The 17,653-nt window shown below is 39.8% G+C and overlaps 1 pseudogene across 1 annotated transcript in view; it reads left to right on the top strand.

Moving 5' to 3' along the window:
- The window catches only part of LOC101712572 (N-alpha-acetyltransferase 30 pseudogene), an 83,134-nt pseudogene that overhangs the window by 31,946 nt on the left and 33,535 nt on the right, over positions 1-17,653 (top strand). The window contains exon 4 of the transcript XR_015448671.1: positions 14,453-14,624. The product of XR_015448671.1 is annotated as an N-alpha-acetyltransferase 30 pseudogene (transcript). The remainder of the gene's footprint in view (positions 1-14,452; positions 14,625-17,653) is intronic.

Below are 17,653 nucleotides of genomic sequence, written 5' to 3'. Positions count from 1 at the left end.
TTATTAAATTGAGAAGTCTTTTGCTGGAGTTTTTGGGGTCTTCTATATAGAGTATCATGTCATCCACAAATAATGATAATTTAATTTCTTCCTTTCCTATCTTTATTCCTTTTATTTCTTCTTCTTATCAAATTGCTCTGGCTAATGTTTTTAAGACTATATTGAATAGGAGTGGTGACAGTGGACATCTTTGTCTTGTTCCTGGTTTTAGATTGAAAGGTTTCAGTTTCTCACTATCTAATATGATGTTGGCTGTTGGTTTCTCATAGATGGCTTTTATCAGATTGAGATAAAGACCATCTATTCCAATTTTCTATAGAGTTTTTACCATGAATGGGTGTTGGTCTTTGTCAAATGCTTTCTCTGTGTCTATTGATAGGATCCCATGATTTTTGTCTTTGAATCTGTTGATATGGTGTATTACATTTATTGATTTGCATATGTTGAATCATCCCTCCATCCCTGAGGTGAATCCTATTTGGTCATGGTGTATAATCTTCTTGATAATTTGTTTCATTCTGTTTGCCAGTACCTTATTGAGGATTTTTGTGTCTATGATCATTACAGAGATTGGCCTGTAGTTCTATGTTTTAGTTGGTATCTGATTTTGGTATCAGGATAATACTTGCTTCCAGGAATGATTCTGGATATATTGTTTCCCTTTCATTTTTTTTTTTTTTTGTTGTTTGTTTGTTTTTCTTGGTACAAGGGATTGAACTTGGATCCTTGGGCTTGCAGGGGAGGCAGCGGAACCATTGAGCTAAACACTCAGCCCTCCCTTTCAATTTTATTAAAGAGTTTGAAGAGTAGTGGCACTAGATCTTTTCTAAATTTCTTGTAGAATTCAGCAGTGAATCCCTCAAGACTTGGACTTTTATTTGTTGCTAAGTTTTTAATTACATCTGCAATTTCATTGACTGATGTTGGTTTATTTAGAATTTATATCTTGCCTCAGCTTTGGTCATCCATATGTGTCTAGGAATCTGTCCATATGTTCTGTGTTTTCTACCTTATCAGAGTACAGCTCCTTGAAGTAGATACTGATGATCTTCTGGATTTCCATCGGATTCATTGAGGTTTCACCACTTATATTTCTTATTGTATGAATTTGAGTCTTTTCTTTCCTTTTTTGAAAAGGTTGGATAAGGGTTTGTTAATTTTATTTTTTCTTTCAAAGAACCAACTCTTCAATTCTTTCATTTTTTTTTGTATTTTTCAGTCCCATTTGCATTAATTTGTGCTCTGATCCTTATAATTTCCTCTCCTGTATGAGGCTTGTGCTTGACTTGTTGTATTTTTCTTGACATTTGAAGTTCAACATTAGGCTGTTTAGTTGAGCTCATTCTGTCTTCCTGATATGAGAATTCACCACTATAAATTTCCTTTTTAGGACTACTTTCATTACATCTTATAGGTTCTGGTATGTTGTATCAGCATTATTATTTAATTGCAGATACTGTTTAATTTCCTCTGTGACTCATTTATTGTATAGGAGAGTTGTTTTTTTTTTTGGTACTGGGGATCTAACTCAGGTCCTTGCACTTGCGAAGCAGGCAGCAGAAACCCTGAGCTAAATCCCTGGCCCCTAGGAGGGGGATATTTAATTTGAATATGCTTGTGGAAGTTTTAATATTCATTTTGCTATTGATTTCTGATTTCATTGCACTATGGTGAGATAATACATTTGGGATGATTTCAATTCCTTTTTACCTATTTAAGTATGTTCTATGGGTTAGTATGTGGTCTATTTTGGAGAATGTCCCATACACAGCTGAGAAGAATGTGTATTTTAATGTTGTGGGGTGGAAGACACTGTAGACATCCACTAAGTCGATTTGTTCACAGGTTTGATTCAGTTTTGACATTTCTTTGTTGATTTTTTGTCTAGTTGATCTATTTTGGGCAGTCAGGTATTAAGGTCCCCCATTACAATTGTATTAGTGTTTATTAGATTATTCATGTCCATTAATATTTGTATTATATAGTTGGGTGCACCAGTATTTGGTACATATATATTCATGATTATTATCTCTTTTTCTTGGAGTTTTCCCTTAACAAGTATGTAATGATCTTTGTCTCTTTTGATCAGTATTAGCTTGAAGTTCACATTGTCTGCAAATAAAATAGCTGCCCCTGATTTTTTCCAGTTCCTATCTCATGGAGTATTGTTTTCCAGCCTTTGACTTTCAGCCTATGAAGTTCTTTTTGAGTGAAATGTGTTTCTTGTGGGCTGCACAAGAAACACATTCTACCAGTCTGTTTCCTTTGATTGGTGAATTGAGACCATTTACATTGATGGTTATAACTGATATGTATTTACTTATTTTTGCCATATTATTTTCCTGCTTTTGGCTTGCTGTCTTTCCCCTCTGTTTATTTGCTTGCCCTACCTGGTGGCTTCCTTCTATTGGTGTTCTTGGAATTGTTGTCTTCCTTATCGCTATCTAAATATCCTTCAAAACTTATTGTAGGGCTGGTTTGGTGGTCATGAATTTCTTCAGTTGTTCTTTGTTATGGAAGTATCTTTTTTCTTCATGGATTTTGAAAGATAGTTTTTCAGGGTACCTCAATCTGGGTTGGAGGTTGTTTTCTTTCAGGACCTGAAATATTCACTCCAAGCTCTCCTTGACTTAAGTGTTTGCATCGAGAAGTCTGCTATGATTCTGAAGGACTTTCCTTTATAGGTTTTTTCCTTCTTTTCTCTAACAGCTTTTAATATTATGTTCTTCTTTGGGATTTCTGGAATCTTGACAATTATATGCCTTTGTGTAGATTTATTTCCATCATGGCTAATTGAAATTCTATATGTCTCACTTACTTGTATGTTAAATTCTTTTTCCATGGTTTCTTCTGTGAATTGGTTTTTTATGGCATTTACTCTGTCTTTGGCTTTCTCATTGACTCTGACCAGTCTTATGTTGTTCTTCTTTTCATTCTCTTGCAGCTCTTGGATTGATTTTTCATGGCCCCCTGTGATTTTTAAGATATCTTTCTTTTTGTGGTGGCTAACCATAATCCTGTCTTGTAGATCTGATATTCTCTTCTCCACTTCATACAGTCAGTTATGCGTACTTTCAATGGAATTTTTAATCTCCTGGATATCTGTTTGAATCTGTTTCATGGATTCCAGTATTTTTTCCTATGTTGGGCATTTATGGTTTCTGTTATTTTCCTAAGGTCCTCTATTTTTTTTTATCAGTGTTTACTTTAGATTAATTGACTATACAATTCATTTTGATCATCATTTTTTTAACCTTAGAGATTATTTTCTCTATAGCCTCATGCATCTGTTTTTCAATCTACTGCTATTATTTCAGAAAATTCAGGTGGGTGGCTTCTGACTTCCTCTATCTTGTTGTCCCCTGAACTTGTCCTGGGTGGGCTGGGCAATGTGGGAAAGATGGTGAACTCTGTATCTCCAAAAACCAAACCAAAACAAAACAAACCAAATGGTATTTTGTACATTGTTTAAGAGGGCAGAAGATAAGAGTTAATGAACATTGCTAAAATACTAATGGGCCTTTTACCTGTAATATCTAACACTATAAGGTGCTGGAAGAAACACACTGTTTATGGGAATTGTGTGGAAACTTCTGTTTCCATTTAAGACTGAGGTGTTTGGTAGATTGTAGAATACACAGTAGTTTTGCTTGAGGTTAGGTAGAAATTGTGTTCCAATAGAGAATAATTTGGAGAGAAACAGGTTCAAGGCAAAAAAGGCAACTAGTCTGACAGTAATATTTCCAGGCTTTTTATCATTGAAAAAAGCACAGTCCTAACCACTACAACAGCAAAGAAGCAAATAAAACATGGAACCACCCCAGCCATAATGGCCTTAGATCCCATCTGGTGCAGCAGAAATTCTACAGATGATCTAAAGTCTTTCTAAAGGTGAGATAAAAAGTTTAAGCCATGTATAAACAGAGTTCACAAATGTTTAGCATACTTCTGGCCCCCACTAAATATTTGTGGCATTGGCTGAGGAAAGACTGGGTTTATAGATAACATCTCAAGAAACATAACTTCAAGCATTTTAAATGTTTTTCAGCAGCGTAGAAAATAAAAGCAATGTTCTCTCAGAGCCAAAAGTTTCTATCTAATTTTATATTTGCTCCACATTTTGCTCATTCAAACTGCACATTCATTTTTTCATTCATTTACCTAACACATTTATTGAGCACACACCATGCACCACTGTTCCTACATGCTATGAACAAAATAGCGTGACATTTGAGTAAAGATCTGGGAAAAAATGAAGAACTGAGTCCCTCTGTACACCTAACTAAGGGAAGAGAGTTGCAGGCTGATGACAGTTAAGCACCAAGGGCCTGGGGTGGGTGTTCAGAGAACAGAATGAAGGCTGCTGAGGCTGGAGCAGAATCAAGGTGGGAAAGAGTGACAGGGGTGAGGTCAGGGATAAGGAGGCCCAGATTATGCAGTCTTCCCCATGATTGGAAGGACTTTGCATTTGGCTCTGAGTGAGGGGGGAGCCAAGGAATAGTGACAGGATTTTAGTTGTTTTACTCTGAAGAAAATCCTGTTGGGAAGAGGGAATCTGTTAAGAGGGAGGTCAAAGTAGAAGCAGAGAGAACATTTATAAAGTTATTGTAACATTCAGGATGACTGACACTTGGAGAAGTGCAGAATTATGAAATACTACCATATTTATTTGTTATCTTCACTATTATATTTTTCTTCAACCTTTTTTTTGTTCTGCTATAGAAAGTGTGGATATCTTTTTGTGTCCTGCAGTGTTAATCAGAATAACTGATTAAACATTTATTGATAAGTAAATGCATATACATGTTTGAGTTCTGAAGAATGTCAAGGAAGGTAAAAATAGATGGAAAACAAGGTTTATTGCTAATATACAGTTATTGTGGCCATTGTCTAGTGTTTGGGGTGTTTTAGTCACCCTACAAGACTTTTAAATACATAAATCACTTAATATCACAAGCATTGTAAGATTGCATAAGAATATATTCTTTTTCAAAGATATAGCTGAGGGACAAAAATTTAGTTAAGTAGTTTGTTTAAACATACACAGGAAGAACAGCCAAGAAAGTGCTTGCATTTGTTTTTCCAGGTTTGAGGCTTGTTTAATGGAGCAAAGTAATAAAAAATGAGAAGTTGGGTAAATTAATTTAAAGATTTATATGTGGAAAGGCACAAAATGAGAAAAGATCAGTCAGTCACCTGAGAGGCATAGTGAGTTTGGCTGGAATGGAATAAACACAGAGGCATTGGAGAGACAGTGTAAGGAAGTAATGGGGATAAAGTTGATGGTTGCAGAGAAGCAATGTGTTGTAGTTCTTAAGAGGTAAGAGAATTCTTAGCTATGATGTAGTTTGTGGCAGGGAGCCCCTGAAGCTTTTCTAAGATGGACCTGTAAGAGGAAATGTCTCATGGGGCTGAAAAGGCAGGTAGTAGTGTTGTACAGTATTAAGAGTGTGGTCATGAGCAATGGTCTGCTTTCAAATCCTGAGTCAGCTGCTAACAGGCTGTTTGACTTTGGTGAATCAGTAAAAACTTCATTTTCTCTCACTCTAAAATGGGAATAACAGTAACACTCATCACTTCATGGGGTGCTTATGAAAATTAAATTAATTAATCTCCTTGAATCTCTTGGGAGAGTTACATGACCAGTGCCTATATGTCCCTCAACAGATGACTGGATAAAGAAAATGTGGCATTTATACCCAATGAAGTATACTCTGCCAGGAAGAAGAATACATTTGAGTAGTTTGTAGGAAAATGGATGTACCTTGAAACCATAATGTTACATGAAATAAATCAGACACACAAGCTTAAATATGATTTTTCTTATGTGTGAAATGCAAAGTATAAATAAATTAAAGAGCAAAATAGATAATAGGAAACAGGTAGCTAGATCTTTTGCAAATTGGAAGGGAGCCCAAGAGATGGAGCATGGGGAGCACAGGAGGAAAGGACACAGAAAAAGAATTGCGATGTGTTATGTACACATACCAGCTGCCCACAACCAATGAAGTCATTATGCATCACAAATATGCATGAAAAACATTGGGAGAAGAGAGTCTAGAGATGGAGAGAGTAGGAAAGGAAGGGAAGAGAAGGGGAATAAGAAGAACTAAATATGTATTTCCTAAGATGGTTGCAAACCCTGTGTACTGTACATGTGTACTAGTAAAAATTGTTAAACATTAATTTTACTACTATCATTATTCCACCCAACATATATAGGATAGAGTGCAGCAGAGGCCCAGTCTTCATCATTGAGAAGATAGAGTAATACTATACAATTAGACAGGCCCTTGCCTTGCCTGCACGTTGCCCACAGAATGTTTGGTCCAGAAATGTAACAATGTTTTTCTAACTTTTAACTTCTGACCTCTCAGGAATGTTCTGTTAGCTTCTCCCCTCTGTTTCTGTGAGCATCCTTGCCCACTATGCCTTTCAGAAACGTTCTGTAACTCCACCTCCTTTGCTTCCATGACCTTGCAGGCCTATCCCTAGACCCCTATATAAGAAGGCTCCCATTTTTAATCAAGGGCTCAGACTTCAGAGTGGTAACTCCACTGAGCCGTTGGCATAATGAAAGGATTTTCTTCTTATCTTTGAGTGACCTTCCTATTTTTGAGTCTTCAAACTGTGGTAGCTACAGATGCTGAGCTGTAACACTCAGGTGTGCCTAAGAGTCGTAACACTTGGTGATAGCACCCAGCTGTTCTGCTTTGCCACTACAGGTGAAGTGACTACTGAGGGTGGAGGGTGGAAAAATGCAGGCTGTGGAGACAAACGCTTCAAGGAGTAGGAGTAGCTGCTTGGATGATGCTGTGTGACAACTTGGAAAGGGGGGTGGTGATTGAATTTCACTGGAGATTGATGAAGCTGAGGAGAAAGTACTAAGAGCAGTCTAGCAAGAGTGGTGGGCAGTAATGCAACACAAATGTCTTAAAATAAGCCAAGGACTATGGTGTGGAAGTAGCATAGGCAGGATTAGCCATTGTCTTAGCTTTATCATAGTTTATATTCATATTTTCAAGTCATTGGGATGAAGAAACTCAAAAAACAATGGAATGCTTTATTTAAAACTTATTTAAAAATCTCTGGCTATTGTGATCCTTAACCTAGATGGGTCCTTGACATAGATCTTCACTTTGATAGGGAAGTTTTAAAGTAAGTTTAGTAGATTAACTATTTAAAGTAGTTGTAGAAGCAAAATAGGTGGTGTATCCCTTTAAAAGCTTGCCTTAGCCCATTGCTTTTGTTGTTTAAAGTGAAGGTTATATAGCTCCTTTGATCTGTGGCTCCACTATAGATAACATCTTAGCTCTGAAGAACAAAGTGGAATCCTTGAACAAACTTGTGATATATGCACTGTAACTGTCATGTGTTTAGGACTGTCATCAGTGACAGACACCACCTGTGTCTAACCATTAAACAGGAATTGGAACTTTATTTACTTAACAAAGACCATTAGGGATGAGATAATGACTGACAAAAGTATAAAAGGTGATGGACAAGGAACGCAGGGTGGGGGTGGGGGGTGGGGTGGAACTGAGCAGACCAGTTTTCTGGTGGTCCCACTTGCTTGCAATTAAAGCCTTTTGTTATTTTACCCAAATTCTGTGTCTCCATGCATTTCTTTCTAGGATTCCGGAACAACTTGATGCCTAAAACTGGAGAAATAAAATGGTCAGCATGATATAATACTTTTAAAACCATGCCCCACTACTTTACAGAGGATTTCAGGCCATTCAGAAGGGTACATAAAATGTAACAGGACTGCATAAACTAATCGTGGGATAATGGGATATAGTGGAAACAGAGTAGAAGCATGAAAAGAAGTAAAAATGAATGGGATTAAGACGAAAGCTTGTACATTTGCCCAGCTGGTTTACAGCGTAACCGTTTAAACAGTGAACCATTGCCGAAACCAATTAGAACCGGGAGGGAAAAAAATTGGCATGTTATGGGCCAGGGATTTAACTCAGTGGTTTGGCCACCTGCTGCGCAAAGCGCAAACATTTCTCAGTGCATTTTTAGAGGTGTTGATAAGTAAGATTTAAGTATAAAATGGATGTTGCTTTATGAACTGTATGAGATGTGATGTCAGAAAACAGTTCCCTTAGCCCTTCCAGTCTCTGGAAGCCAATAGCGCATCCACACATAAACCCTTAAAGTTGGAGACTTCCGTGGACAGGTATAGACCTGATTCCTGATGATTCATGCACCCTTCGAAGAAGAGCCAAAGAATCCAGGGCGCCCCTGGAAAGCCAAACCCTTCACAACCTCAGCAATAAGGTCCCTGGCCGGAAGCAGCCCCGCGAGACCGCGCCCAGCCGCCCGACCACGCCTGGGTGTGATTCACTCTTGTTTGCATCACTCGTAGGCTACAAACCCAGGCACATTCTCACCCCGGCTCCTTAGAGCGCTGGTCGCTGCTCTCCTCTGCCGGACTGGCACTGCAGTCGCGCTCTGCCCCCAAAGCATACGACTTTGGGGGTCCCCCCGGGTCGCCGGAGTTAGGGCTCATGCATTTAGGGACCGGATTCCGGAGTTCTGCGGCCGGTCGGGCTCCGCAATGTAGTCCCCGTGGAAGAAGGGCGTCCTGCATGGCGGGGCTGTGGACGTCCTGAGGCCCCCGCGGGGTCACTTCTCCAGGCGCCCGAGAAGCAGAAGCTCCCGGAGTAGACCGGGCGGGTAGATTTCGGCGCGAGCAACGGACACTGGGTCCCGCTGCCCCGAGCGAGGTCCACGCGGGCCGGAGACCTGGCCTGGGAGCTGGGGGCGAGGCTGGGGCGTCCGCCGGGCAGGAGCGGGGTGGGGGTGGGGTCCCTTCGCCTGTACGCGGAGGCCCGGCCACAGGACCCCCGACACACACAGCACCACCGCCACCGCCGTGTTGGTCCCGGCTTCAGCGGTGCAGAGTCCGGGAGCGCACGCTCCCCCCCGCCGGCCTCCTCCGGGTGTACTTTGGCTGACAGGCTGTGGTTTTTCCTTAAGTCGCCATGGATCTTGATGGGGAACGCGGGGGAGGAGCAGGGAAGAGCTCCTGTAAGCTGGGCAAGAAAAGGTTTGTTGTGCTTTCGTAATTCACCCGGCTTTCATCATTTACATAGTTCACGTGGCAGCTTGTTTCTAGCCTCCAGCTGAGAAAAAATGATGAGGGTGGAGTGGTTGTTGCCCTTAGGGTCTTCAGTGGTGCAAGGCAGCCTTTGGAAGCAGTCTCTGCTCACAGCAGGAGGTCCTTGGCACAGCTTACCTTGTCTGTCTTAGGTCTCCATGAGGGTCCTAGCCCCAATTCTGTGTTACGTTATCTTTTGCTTTACAAGCAGTGTGATCCCCACACACCTGAGCCATCCTCTGCCTGGGCTCTGCTCCGTGCTCCAGTCTCTTGTGATAAACAGCGACATAAACATTGCATGTTTGAGCCATGGCAGATGCAACAGAAGGCAAAACGACATCTAGGTTATTTTTGTTTTGTTTTAACTGGCCATAACTGTGTGGCTATTAAATTGGTAATGTAACCAACCACAGAAAGAAAATAAACACTTGAAGTACATTTATTCACACTACTCTGCCTATCTGAGAAATTTTAAACTTTACTCAATAGGTTCATAGTTAGTAAAAACGTGTAATGTAAATTGTAAGATAACATACGTTATTAAATATAGTAATATTACTAGAAACTAAGCTTCCCAGTGTAAGTGAAGGGATATACATGTGTAAATCAGTGTTTAAAGATGTTAAACTTGTATTGGAAACGCCAGTATGAAATCATGATTTCTTAATAGTTTATTTTCCGTCCACTAAGACAGACGCACTATTAGTGCCAGATCTTGATTTCTAAACACCATTCCTTATTAAAAAGGAAGAGCACCCTATAGAAAAATAGCTAATTTCAACCAGGTCCGGCGCAAGGAAAATACCCAGTGTGCTGGGAGTATCTTGTATACCCCAAAACAAGGAAGTAAAGTTGAATAGTGTAGTCAAAAGACTCAGCACCTGGGCTAGAAAGGGTCCCCACTAGCCGGATACTTTGAACATCAAAGGAATAACAGCCAAAAATGATCTTGAGGTATTGAATACAATACAACAGATGAATCCTCAGTGATATTCTGAGAAGAAGAAAACACAAAGAGGGTATGAGAGGTCGGGGAAAAAAAAGAAACGTACTTTACAGAAAAATGTAGCTGTATTTATCATATTGGAACCTGCATTGTCATAATTAATTCAGGCAAAGATTGTCACTGGATCCTAAACCATTCAGAGAAAAGTTGTATCTAATAATTATGTCCACATTTCTTACTAATGGGAAGAAGGAAAATGTACTTTTCCAATGAGAGATTTTGCAGTTGCCATCTTAACCAAGTGGCCAGACTTAGCATCACTTATGGTGGATAGACTCTGTTAAATTACTCAGTGTGAGATACAATTTGTGTACATAACACCACAAAGATAGTACGTTTGCAAAGAAATTTACTACTAATCCAACTAAGCTTCCAATGGTGCTGTCCAATAGAAATATGAGTTGCCATTTTGTCTTTAATGCTAAAACCTCCAATCTGCTGTGTAGTCCACAGTTACTGTACTTCTCTACTTGGAGTCAGTTTAAGACTGATATATACAAGATGTAAGACATTCCCACTATTCTTGTCCTTTTAAAAAAGTCAATGTAAAAAAAAGAGGAGCACTGCTAGATAAAGAGGGACTAAAGAGACATAATCATCAATTATATTATGTGAACTCTGATTCTGTCAGTGCTTAGAAAGAGAGAACCACTTATAAAACAATTCTTGGGAAAATTGAATGTGGGCTGAATATTAGATGATGTCATAATTGCTATTAAAGTTCTTAGATGCGATAATGGTAGGAAAATTTATTTAGTATTTACAACTTACACTTAAATATTTCAGCAAAATATTTACAAATAGTAATATATACTCCATTGTGTAAATAAAAAATCTAGTCAAAATCTAGATGAAGATGAATCTAGGTGAATCATTTGGGAAGCCCTTATATTCTTTAAATTTTTCTGTTCACTTGAAATTTTTCATAGTAAAAAAGTTAAACTCATAACACATAAACAAAAAGACTCCACAGAATCTGTTTTTAAGTGTTTTTAAAAATATGGTAGTTTATATCCTGAAGACAAATATTTAGATATATTTGAGTAAGAAAATTGAGGGTATGTAGAGGGAAATGGCAAAGAAAATTTGTTGATCCTCTCTAAGTCTTCATTTTATTATTGGTACTACCATAACCTATAGACTTTGCTTCAAAGTAGAGATTTTTTTTTTTGGTACCGGGAATCGAACTTGGGTCCTTGCTCTTGCGAGGCAGACGGCAGAACCACTGAGCTAAATCCCCAGCAAAGTAGAGATTTTTAAAAGTAGTTCTTATTAAAGTGTGGTCATCACCATTGATTTGAATCTGTTATTAAAACTATCTATTTTTTTTTTTTTTTGGTACCGGGGATCGAACTCTGGACCTTGTGCTTGCGAGGCAGGCGCCAGAACCACTGAGCTAAATCCCCAGCCTAAAGCTATCTATTTTAATGTGGGTTTGTAAAGATACATCTGACTTGGCTAATAGACAATGCTGGGATAATAGCACTATCTGGAGTACCTGTATGTATAAACATCCTCCTTGGCATGATATTTTGTGAGTGACTTGCCTTTGTAAGCTCTGTGTTCCCTGCTGTTGGGGTTAAATGAGGAATCTGGCAGGGGTGAGAGTTCCTATGAGAGCGTATATCCGTGCAGTGCAGTAGCTCAGAAGTCCGGGATCACAGCTTACAGTCAGGGTACAGACTTTGTAGTTAAAGTCTTGGCTTTATTCCAATGGTTGGACCTTGGACAAGTCAGCTAACTCTGCTCACTGTTCTGTGGCTTTTGTCATCTGTAAAAGCACAACAAAAAGTGCGCTTTCTTCAGAATTTTTTATGAATTGTGTGTGGTAATATTTTCCTTAGCCACTGCCTGTAATACTGTAAATTCTCCAAAGTAGGATCAGTTTTAGAAAATGAAAAAATGAAAGAAACAGCCCAGACTTTAAAAACAGTATGAGTATTTTACTCTGTTTCCAGATTCTACAAAACAGGGTAATGACACCACACCTTTACTAGGATAAGGTGGGCCCAAACCTGAAGGTGTTTGTGTTTTCTTGCTGTCACTCCAAAGCCAATATTCTTAAACTCTGGATTTTTTCTTTAGAAGTTTCTTGACCTCATTTTTGTGTAAAAACAGAGAAGGTGAATTTACTGTTTGAACTTGACAATCTCTCCAAAAATAATATAGTTCTTTTCTGAAAGAGTTTTTCTTGAATATTTACAAAAATGAGGTTGGTTTATTATGGTTGCTTTGTTTCTCATTCAGGGTGGCAATTATATACCGTGAAGAGCATGGCTCACTGAGTTTGGTTCTTTTGAAACTAGCCTCACAATCATAGTTGGCCTTTTAATGCCTAAGGACATCTTTCTCACAATTTATAGAACATATTTTTAGGCTATAGCTTTTATAGATTAACTTGTTTTTATAATGGTCTACTTAGGGCTCTATGGCATCTGTTCAGAATTAGACTTGCTCATAAGGGAAGTTGATTACTCTTTTCTTTGGCTGGTTATGCCTAGCATCTATCTGACCAGCATCTATCTGACCACTGATCTCATTAATATCTGGTAGCAGACAGAATATCTACTGCTAGTATTGCTTACATGGCAATTAAAGAGATTTATAGAGGGCACGAATGATTTTCTAGTTAGATTAAAAAGAGGAGACTCTTATCTTAGTATATACTTTTATAGTTATGCATGACGTGTGCCTGTTTATATGTGTGTCTGTATTCATCATAGAAGATTAAAATATTTACCCAAGGGCACAAGGAAGAAACTTTTTAAATAAAAATTCTAATATCAGGTGATAACTAGGAATATAGAATTCTAAGACCTGTGTAAACATTTGTACTCTTTATAAATTAAATCATACTCTTAACCCGTGTTTTTTTTTTGTATCAGGGATCAAACTTGGGACCTTGCGCCTGCAAGGCAGGTGGCGTAACCACTGAGCTGAATCCCCAGGAATGTGTTTTTTTAAGTGAATAATATAAACATATTTTTTGTCCTAGTTGTCATTAAAATTTTGTATAATTTTTAAAGTGTTTTGTAATTGCCTTGTTTTTTTTTTTAGTAAAAAGGAGAGGAAGGAAAAGCAGCCATCAGTACATTTACCATAGTGAGCTTTAAATTTCTTTACTATTCGAAATGCTTTGTAAATTGGACATCTCCTCTAGAAGCAAAGTATTTCTTACTTCTCTTTGTTAAATTTATTAGTGCTTATTAATTTTACAAAATATTGGGTTTCAATGTATATAATATATTTTGATCATATCTAGCTCCCTATTACCCTTCTTATACTCCCCAAATCACACGTGTAGGGGAATTTCTTCTGGTATAATATTTTCTTAGAAAAATCTGGTAACAGAGAGGCAAAATGAATTAGTTGGATTCACAGTGGTTTATTTTTCAGAGGAATGCTCAGAACCATTTGCAGGTGAATGGAATGTCAATAGCCATTCTTGCTAGACTAGGTTTTAGCATTCTCCTAATTAGTTATTTCAGTAGGGATCTGTTGCCTATAGTAACGTTTCTCCTGATGGACTTTGCCATCTGGATAGAGCAAGCTAGTTATATTTCGTGTAGTCTTTAATGGTCTGAAACCCTGGCAGATTTGAGGTCAAAGTCCCAAGCATTCATTATAAAAGGTAGCAATGGAACATTTGTTACTCTGATTTAGAATATGTCATTATTCTTCTGTGCTGAATAGCTGAAAATCTAGAATCTGAAACTCTTAACGTAAATCTATTTCATTTTTTGTTTGCATGGTGATTATTTAGAAGCCTTTCTTTAATCCCACTGGAAGTAAGACAGGAATTGCATGAATTAGGAGGTTGCTGATGATCTCTAGAGCATAAACTCAGATGAACTTAGGTAAATTATTTATATGACTTGTTCTAGGGACTAGAACCCAGATACTAGTGAAACAATTAAGTCTTACATCAGACACTTCATAATTCACTCGTTGCACACTAGAATTTTTTTTAAAATGAGGAATGGATAGATTGTTGTAAAGTTGGATCTTAGTAAATTGAACATAAAAGAACAGTGTAGAGATGCCTTATTGGGAGTTACATCTGGGTAACTAGAGGAGTGGTGCATGTGCCATGCTGTGGGGGGCCTTGCCCCCCCCCCCGCTAGAACTCTTGAGTGCCTTTTATGGGCATGTCTAAGCCTGCTGCAAGTCTACCCGGCAACAAGGAAGTAGCCCCAGTACCCTCCCCTTGCTCCCTCCCTCTAGCCCTATGGTATATATGCTGTAGCAGCTTCCGCAATAAACGAGACTTGATCAGAAACCTGTCTTGTCTCCATCTCTCGTGTCCCTGTCCTTTGTCATTCTCACTCCCCCTCTAGGGTCTCCGTTGACTTACCCGCAGAACTGGACAAGTGGCGCCCAACGTGGGGCCCGAGAACGGGGGATCCAGTGAAGAACGCTGCTCGGGGGCCCAATAAAATAGAAGCGACAAATAAAATGGAAAAAAGAGGATTGCGTCTGACGTGAACCTGCCGTCTTTCCTGCACCTCGGTGAGTTGAGCAGCGATTATGGGACAGGTGATTAGCCAACATGAGTTGTTTGTAGAAGGTTTTAAAAAAAAACTTTACAGACACGAGGGGTAAAGGTTACAGTCAAACAGTTGTTAAAATTTTTTGATTATATTAGAGATCTCTGCCCTTGGTTTCCTGCCAAGGGTACCATTGATGAGAGGAGATGGAAAAGAGTAGGGGAGGCCCTTAAAGATTATTATGCTACTTGTGGACCAGGAAAGGTCCCGATTACTGCATTTTCTTATTGGAATCTTATTGATGAAATTATCTCCCAAAAAACCAAAGATCTGCTGGTGGCTCAAGCCATCCAGGTCGGGGAGACAGCTCTCCGATCGGAGGAAGGGTCGATCACTCTCCCTCGGAGTGAGGAGTTTGTAAACACCCCCCGAGATGCCAAGATGGTGCCGAGGCCCGAGCCCCTGCGGGTCGGGACTCCCTCAAAGAATGAGGGAGAAGACTTGATGTCTTTTGATAGTGACGATGACTCAGACAAGAAAAAACAAAATGCAACTGATGAGGGTTTACAGGCAGGCTCTGCCTCTTCCAAGCCTTTTAAAGAAAAGCTTCAGCGCTCCTCAGCTTCTGCCTCCGCTCTTTCAGCCCCTGCCTCTGACCCCGCCCCGCCTGTTAAGGAGGAACCGGCCTTGTACCCTTCCCTCTGCCACCTCAGACGCCCCCCCCTTGCCCCAGAACGATCCGGGGGAGGCTGACTGGGCCAATCTTGAGGAGGAGGCAGCCAGATATCATAATCCTGCCTGGCCGCCCGTAGTCCAAGGTCCTCCTCCTTATGTTCCAGTATCCAACACTCCCAATGCGCCCACTTTGGCATGCCCTGCTGTTGATCCCCAAAAGAAACTCCGGGACAAGATAAAATTTCTAAAAGAACAAATAAGATTAGAAAAGGAACACCAGGAACTTATTACCCAGCTCGAGGGCTTAAGAACAGGCAAAACCCATGAAAATGTCCGTAGAGAAGACAAACTTAAGCCACGACCCCCCGTTAGAGGGGCGGCCCCTAGGGTGCCATCCGGGTCGGGAGTATCCCTAGAACTTGAAAATGTGGAAGCCTTTCCCATAACTGAAACTACTGACGTGCAGGGACAGGCGTGGAGACACCACAGTGGTTTCGATTTTAAGGTCATTAAAGAATTTAAAATGGCCGCAGCTCAATACGGGGCCACTGCACCTTACACAATGGCCATTTTAGAATCGGTGGCAGAAAATTGGCTCACCCCAGTCGATTGGCTTATGCAGACTACCGGCTCCTGGCCAGTTGCTCTCGCTTCTTATACAGGCTTAATAGACAATCACTATCCTCCAAACAAACTTAATGACTTTGCCAATAGACATGAGTTCATTTTCCCAAAAGTCACTTCCTGTTCTCCTCTAACAGAAGCCCTATTAGTCTTTACAGATGGTTCTTCTACCGGGATAGCTGCCTATGTGTGGGACAATAACATTGTCCACTTCCAAACCAGCTGTTCTTCAGCCCAAATAACCGAGCTACATACAGTCATAGCAGTCTTTTCTGCATTCCCTGAACAAGCCTTTAATCTCTTTACTGACAGTGCTTACATTGCTCAATCTGTTCCCCTATTAGAGACATGTGGATTGATAAAACACGCTTCTCAAACTGGTGGTCTTTTTATTCAATTACAAGATCTAATCAGAAAAAGATCCAAGCCCTTTTTTATTGGGCACCTTCGTGCCCACTCTAACCTACCCGGCCCACTTACAGAAGGCAACCGGTTAGCAGATCTGGCCACAAGACCTCAGGCTTCTGCCTACTCTCTAAGTATTGATGCCTCCATTCAGATTGATCAGGCACAGAAGGTGCACCAGTTACATCACCTCAGTGCCCACACGCTTTGCCTCATGTATGAACTTACTAGAGAACGAGCTAGACAAATTGTTAAAACCTGCCCTACGTGCACCCTCCATCTTCCCACACCTCATCTAGGAGTTAATCCTTGTGGCTTAATTCCAAATGCCCTATGGCAAATGGATGTCACACATTACCCTGAATTTGGAAATCTTAAATATATACATGTCAACATTGATACATATAGTGGATTTATATTTGCCACCCTACAATCCGGGGAGGCTACTAAACATGTAATTGCCCACCTTCTAGTTGTCTTCTCAGTACTTGGATGTCCACAGCAAATTAAAACAGACAATGGTCCAGGCTATACCAGCTCTGGTTTCTCAAAGTTTTGCAAACAATTAGATATAACACACATAACGGGAATCCCATATAATCCACAAGGACAAGGCATTATAGAACGAGCCAACCTCACACTCAAAATTACATTAGATAAAATAAAAAAGGGGGAATGGTACCCTATCAAGGGGTCACCCAGAAACCTAATATCACATGCACTATTTATTCTTAACTTTTTAAATTTGGATGCTAAGGGATTGTCCACAGCTAACCGTTTCTGGCAACCAGAGACACAAAAACAATTTGCCTCTGTGATGTAGAGAGACCCCCCTGGACCACTCATGGCATGGGCCTGACCCCGTACTCATTTGGGGCCGAGGGTCAGTGTGTGTTTACTCCAAGGAAATGAAGTCGGCCAGGTGGCTTCCAGAACGCTTAGTAAAACAAGTTGATAAGCGTGTTGATGATGCCGATGACCTAACATTGTCCAAGTTCAACCAGTTAACAATGGCGCCTACAATTATAATCTAATAATCATAAAGAGAATAGTATAATTCAATTTGGCCAGTTATATTTGAGTGCACCCTAATTCTATACACTGTCTCATATGTTTGTCTATTGTCTGTTGTTTGTGTTCATACAGTTGAGCTCAATATGTTCCTTCCTTTTCAAAGGATATTCGCCTATTGTTAAATTGACTTACAGATAAATATTATTAATTTAAAGACATGCCTTCCTTCCCAGGTTGCTAATTGATCAAAGTGCCACTGAGATTTATTTTATGAAAGTAATGTGTATTGTCACCTACATGCAATAATCAAATTGCAATTGACAGTTGTAAAAT

The sequence above is a fragment of the Heterocephalus glaber genome, unplaced genomic scaffold (assembly GCF_053883595.1).
Source record: "Heterocephalus glaber isolate CG9 unplaced genomic scaffold, H.glaber_assembly_v1.0 deba00000546, whole genome shotgun sequence".
In the NCBI taxonomy this organism is placed as follows: Eukaryota; Metazoa; Chordata; class Mammalia; order Rodentia; family Bathyergidae; genus Heterocephalus; species Heterocephalus glaber.
Note: the sequence above shows the minus strand (reverse complement) of the source record. Positions and strands in the feature narration are given on the sequence as shown.